Source organism: Phocoena phocoena, chromosome 3, assembly GCF_963924675.1.
Source record: "Phocoena phocoena chromosome 3, mPhoPho1.1, whole genome shotgun sequence".
Taxonomy (NCBI): Eukaryota; Metazoa; Chordata; class Mammalia; order Artiodactyla; family Phocoenidae; genus Phocoena; species Phocoena phocoena.
The window spans coordinates 133419660-133426779 of NC_089221.1; positions in this window are offsets into that span (position 1 = coordinate 133419660).

Consider the following 7120-nt stretch of genomic DNA (forward strand, 5'->3'; position numbering starts at 1 on the left):
GGCTTCAATGGAGGAGTAGAGCCAGAAACCAGTTGCATTAATTTAAGGAGTAAATGGGAGGCAGGGAAGTGGACATTTGGGACAGAAAAGTTTGGCTCAGATATAAAGGAAAGAGGAAGGGGAGTAGCTAGAGATTGTGAAGGCATTAAACAGTCAAGGGAAAGTTGTTAGGGGGCATTGTTTGTTGTGCTCACAGGCAGAGGGGACGATTCCAATAGAAAGCAGAAGGCTGGAGATATAGATGAGACTGGAATGCACATATATCAAGATACCTTATAAAATTCTCACAGTCATGGCTTTTGTTCAAAGCCTGAACTAGGTGCTTTTCCACTAAGATCAGAAACAAGGTAAGGATACCCCTCTTCTTTTCAACATCATACTGGACATTCAAGCTAATGCAAAAGGACAAGAAAAGGAAATAAAAGGTATACAGATTCAGAAGAAAAGCAAAACCCTTTGTTCACATGACATGATAGCCCATATAGAAAATTCCACAGGAAGTGACCAAAAAAAATCATGAAACTAATAAGCGATTAAATCAAGATTGCAGGATACAAGGTTAATATCCAAAGTCTATTGTTTTCCCAAATAACAGCAATGAAAAATTAGAACTTGAAATTAAAAACATAATACCATTTATATTAGCGCACGTGAAAAAATACTTAGGCTTAAACCTAACAAAATATGTTAAGATCAATATGAGGAAGTCTACAATATTCTGATGAAAGAAATCAAAATTGGGCTTCCCTGGTGGCGCAGTGGTTGGGAGTCCGCCTGCCAATTCAGGGGACATGGGTTCGTGCCCCGGTCCGAGAGGATCCCGCATGCCGTGGAGCGGCTGGGACCATGGGCCATGGCCGCTGAACCTGCGCGTCCGGAACCTGTGCTCTGCAATGGGAGACGCCATGGCAGTGAGAGGCCCGCGTGCCACAAAAAAAAAAAAAAAAAGAAAGAAATCAAAATTAAATAAATGGAGAGCTAGTCCATGCTCATGGATCAGGAAGCTCAATATTATTAAGATGTCAGTTCCTCCCAACTTCATCTGTAGACTCGATGCAATTTCAATAAAAATCCCAGAAAGTTATTTTATGAATAATAACAAACTGATTCCAAAGTATATATGGAAATGCAAAAGACTCAGAATAAGTCAACACACTATTGAAGAACAAAGTCAGAAGATTGATACTACCCAACTTCAAGGTTTATTATAAAGCTACAGCAATCAAGACAGTATGCTACTGGCCAGAGAATAGAAAAATAAATCAATGGGACAGAATAGAGAGCCAAGAATGAGAACCACACAAATAAAGTAAAATTCTATTTGACAAAGGAGCAAAGATAATTCAATGGAGAAATGATTGTTTTTTCGATAAATGGTGCTGGACTAACTGGATATCTACCTCAAAAAAATGAATCTACATGCAGACCTTATAACCTCCACAAAAATTAACTCAAAATGGGTCATACTCCCAAATGTAAAACACCAAACTATAAAACTCCTAGATTATAACATAGGAGAAAATCTAGATGACGTTGGATAGGGGAATGGCTTTTTAGGTACAACACCAAAGACATGACCCATGAAAGAAAAAAATGAGAAGTTGCACTTCATTAAAATTAAAAACTCCTACTCTGTGAAAGACACTGTCAAGAGGATGAGAAGACAAGCCACAGATTGGGAGAAAATACTTGCAAAAAAACATATCTGATACAGGACTGTTACGTAAAATATACCACGAACTTAATACTCAGCAATAAGAAAATGAACAACCTGATTTTAAAAATGGTCAAAAGACCTAAATAGACACCTCACCAAAGAAGATATACAGATGGTAAATAAACATATGAAAACATGCTCAACATCATATGTTATTGGGGAATGCTAATTAAAATGAGACACCACAGCATACCTATTAGAATGGTTATAATCCAACACCAATTGCTGGTAAGGATGTGAAACAACAGGAACTCTCATTCATTGCTGACGGGAATAAAAAATGGTATAGCTATTTTGGAAGACAGTTTAGTAATTTCTTACAAAACTAAACAAACTCTCACCATACAATCCATCAATCGCGCTCATGAATGTTTACAGCAGTTTTATTCACAGTTGCCAAAACTTGGAAGCCACCAAAATATCTTTCAATAGGTCAATGAACAAACAAACTGAGGTACATTTAAACTATAAAATATTATTCCACAATAAAAAGAAATGAGCTATGAAGCCACAAAAAGAAACAGAGGAACCTTGAATGCATATTGGTAAGTGAAAGAAGTCGACCTGAAAAGCCTACGTGTTGTATAATTCCAGCCACATGAAGTCTCAGAAAAGGTAAAACTATGGAGTCAAAGGTCAGTGGTTGTCGCAGGTTTGGGGGGGGAGGAAGGAATGAATAGGTGGAGCATAGAGCAGTAAATAGGGCAATAAAACTATTCTGCATGATACTGTAATGGTGGACACGTGTAATGATACATTTGTCAAAACCTGTAGCATGCAACTCACAAAGTGTGAACTGCAATTTAAACTATGGACTCCAGTTGATAATGATGTGGCAATGCTGGTTCATCAATTGTACCAAATGTACCACGCTTGCGAGAGATGTGGATGGTGGGGGAGGCTGTGTATTGTGGGGAGAGGAAGGCGGCCATATGGGAACTCTCTGTACTTTCCGCTCAATTTTGCTGTGACCCTGACACTGCTCTAAAAAATAAAGTCTATTGAGAAATATGCGAAACATTCATCATCCAAGTATCTTGTTTAGGCTCCAGCAGGTGCAGGAACCGCCAGACAGAGCATACCCCATGTCAGCAGTTGAGAACACAAAACAGAGAAGGTTACCTTAGAGCACTTCCTCAGAGGCCAAAGGGGACTTTCTTCTTTGCTTATTTTTACAACTGGTGGAAGAAAACATTTAGTTCCTCGGAGGCCCAGGGACAGTCAAACGAGGCAGCTGTGGGCCAGCTTTCCGAGAAGCCTTACAAAAGCATGGCAGCATCCAGACTTCCTGTTCCCAGGGCTGCCATCAACATCATGCCATTGCCAAGGAAGCCAGATGGAGGACAGATCAGATGGCACCCAGCGTCGTGCCCTTTCCCTACCTGGTCGTTCACCTGCCCCAGCCCACTGTTGATGTGTTCCTGTTTTGGTTGTATCTTTTAAGCTTTTCCAGAGCGCTTGTCACACACAACAAGAAAACATGCTGTCACATTCCCTCTCCAACTCTCTCTAGGTCAGTGGTTCTCAACCTAGGCTACACATTGAAATCATCTGGGGAGGCTGAAAAGGCTAACACTACCTGGGCCCCACCTGCTGAGATCCTAATTTGATTGGTGTGGAAATGGGTTCCCACGTGATTCTAAGTTGCAGTCAAGGTTGTAAATTACTAGTCTCAGCGGGTCTGTGGGGCTTACACAGACTCCTACACTCCACCCAGTCATAGGAAGGGGGTTGTTTCTGGTTTCAGAGACATTCTTCCATGCCCCATCCCATCCCCAGCACACACAAGAAGGCTCTAGGAAACATTCTTTCAGTCGATGTATTCACTAATCGTCATGGATATGTATTGAGCACATACTATGTGTAAGCTAGATGCTGGGAAACTACATACACTTCCCTCAAAGAGCTCAGTATAAGAACATCATCAACCTAAAGACCTCTTATACAAAGGATTAAGTTCTAGGGTCACTATCTAAGGTGACAGTTTGTAGAGATTCAATTTGACAAGTCTCTGCCCTGGCTCAGGGCTCTGTCAGCCAGAAGGAGGAGGAGGCCTCTTTTTAATTCACCCAAGGTACCACACATGCTAGCTGGGGTGCTGGCCTCATGCAGAAGGACCTGAGTCAGGCACTAGCACCATGCCTGGTGCATGGGAGGTACTCTGTATTATTCATTGAGCGACTACAATGGGCTGCACAGAAGCGTTCATAAGAGGGATTAATTCTGTCTACAGGGATGAGGTTGAGAAAGTATGAAGAGGTAACAGTTGAACTGAACCTTGAGGAATGGCATGCCTGGTGGGAAGACAGGAGACAAGCATCCCCCCAAGATGGGTTGAACTACGGAGTGGAGAGTGGGTATCTGAGGCATTTATATCTGCTGGAGCACCGCATGGAGGGGCTGCATGAAGCAAGCAGACAAGGGAGAAGTTGTGAAGGGCTTATGATGGAGTAGGGACTTGTACCTACTGGGGAGCAGTGGGAGGATTTTCATCTCACATGTAGCACAATCAGACCTTGGTTTCTTCGATTACACTGGTAGCCACGTGGAAAAGAACGTAACCAAAGACTCCGACTCAGAGTTGCAAAGGCCCTTAGGAGCCTTGAGAATTCCCAAGGGAAATTTAAAGTTAGATCCCCAGGAATTCTCAGGATTCGACTCTTCCTCCCTCAGCCTCCATACACCCTGCTCACACTCTACACCAAGGCTACTAAAGGCTCCATCTGGGTTTTTGTTGGCTATTAGTACCTTTGCAGTGGGTGCAGCAATGGCTTTGTCTATACTTCTTCAGATGATCTGATGTGATCAAGAGTCAAAGAAGAAACAGTCTTGAGAGGATTTGTATCCTGAGACTTCCCCCATCAAAGCTGTTCACAACCAACTGACAGAAGACCTCGACCAGCGGGAGAATAAATGATAAATTTTGACGAGTATTCCATTCCTCCTAGAGAGCGCTAGGAATCTTGAAGAAACACTTCTGCACAACCAGAGAGAAAATATGCTACCCTACATTTCTTAGGGTGTTTTAGGGACTCAAGAGTGAGCAATTTCTTTTACCCTCAAAAGCCCATCAGATACCCACACAGTCTAAATATAAAGTTGTCATGTTCATTTCATGAAATTTACTGCTCACATAAGTAGAAATGGAGGATTATTGCATGCTCTTCTTTCTACATATTCTTTCATGAATTCTGAATGTTTTTGTTGAAATGTAAAATAATTTTTAGTAACTTATCTTCTGTAATTTAAACCAACAAAAAATAAACTCCTAGGGCCCACCTCTCTTACTGAATCAGAATCTCTAGGAGCAGAGCCCAGGGATCTGTATTCTAAGGAGCTCCCAGTTGATCTAACTCATTGCCTCCCTGACTTCAGGCATCTACATAACCTTTGCCATATTCACAGTGCCCTTTTGCTATTGTTCACTCAAGTTGTTTTAGGTCAACTTTAAAATTGTATTCATCCTAAATAATATCCATTAAATCACGGTTTTGATGCATCGTGTTCAACAAATGTACATTAAAACACCTAACTATTTAAAAAATCCATTGTGGACTAGCTGAAGGCAGCCCCTGCTCCACCCCACTAATTCAAAGCTGTAAGTTTAGGAAGAGTGGGTTCAGCTGCGTCCGGGCCCATGTGATTCAAACTTTGGAGTCTCTTCTTCCAGGACCCCTCTTCCTAGGCATGGGTGCCCTCACACAGCCCTGTGGAAAGCCCCTCACTGCCAGGATGCACCCCTGTCCTTCCCCCCAGGTACCCTCTCCTGTCGCTCCAACCAAACTGGCTTTTTATATCTGAACTTTGGACGGTATCACTACAGCACGTTAATAAATGTTAAAATAAAATTTGCAGGTTCAACCCCTAGTAGCAAAAGTGCTTTGTTTTCCAAGAATGGGATTCTTCTCAAACGGATATGTTCATACAGCCCTTTGCAACAGCACCTAAAAACGGCACCCGTTTCTCCAGCTTCATTTCTTTTCAATCTTCCTCACTCACTCTGCCTCAGCCACACTGGCTTTTTTAGTCCTTGGAACACACCATACTCTCTCCCTCTTAACACACAAGCTTATTCCTACCTCAGGGCCTCTGCATTTGCTGGATTTCTTCACGTCACTGCCACCTACACATTCTTTCGGTTTCAACTCAAACGTCACTGCTTTCCCAGAGGCAGCTCCTGACCAACTCAGCAAAAGTTACACCAATTCCCCACAAGCGCTCCCCTCCAGGCATCCTCTATCACACCAGTTTTCAACCAAGGGTATTATTGCCTCTCAGGAGACGTTGGTAACGTCTACAGACATTTGCAGTTGTCACTACCTGGTGGGCACAAGTGTTCTCTAGTGAGTAGAGGCCGGGGATGATGATAACCAATCATATAATGCACAGTACAGCCCCCTACCACAAAGGGTTATCTGGCCCCAAATGCCATGTTTGAGAAGTTCAGCTCTACCAGTGTATATCTTTTTTTCCTTATCATTACCAGCACCAGAATTGATGGTGTGGGGTTTTCTTTCCTACTGAATTGGAGCTCCTTGGGAACTGGAGTTCAGCGCTGTTCTCTGTTCCACCCACAGCACCTAGAGGAATGTCAGGCACACCTGACTCTCAAATCTTGCCCCATTTGCCCTTGTCCTGAGAGTCCACAGCAAGTTGAAGATGGCTGGCCTTGACTAAATGATGAGAATAAGAAAACAAGTCAATTTCCAAAATGAAAACAAAAATGTGTTTTATTAATGAGTGTACGTACAAATCAAGCTCATGATGAGGAGTCCCTCACACTTGCATGTACTCACAAAATTATCTTCACAGCCATCAGTGAAAGATTGGTTCCTCTACTTTTAAAGATGTGCAGAATTTCCTAAGTTCAAATATATAGCTTTAATTATACCAGTGTCCTAAATCCCAAGATCGACTATAGACAATGAAATCTCGATGGTCTCAAAAGATCAAAAACAAAAGTAAATTCATTATATAAAATTGGCACTTTTACAGAAAAGAATTTAATAATAATTTACCCAATATTAACCAATTTATTATTTACCCAATATTACCAATTTAATAATTTTACCAATTTACCAAATATTACCAATTTAATAATAATTTACCCAATATTAACTTTTCAAAAACAGAAACATTATTCAGAAAAATAATAAAAGGTACCATATAGCAAGAGACTTATGAATGCAACACTGTTGAAATTATTTACTGAGCACTGATGCTAGATCTATCACTACCAACTCCACACACACACAAAAGAAAACTTTGCATTTCTGTAGTGTTTTTCACTTTTATTTTTCTCACAAAGAATATGTCATTGGAATTACCACTATACACCAATGTGTTTGGAAATAATTCTGAGGTGTAAAAAAAAATTAGCACAACATTGTAAATCATCTCTAC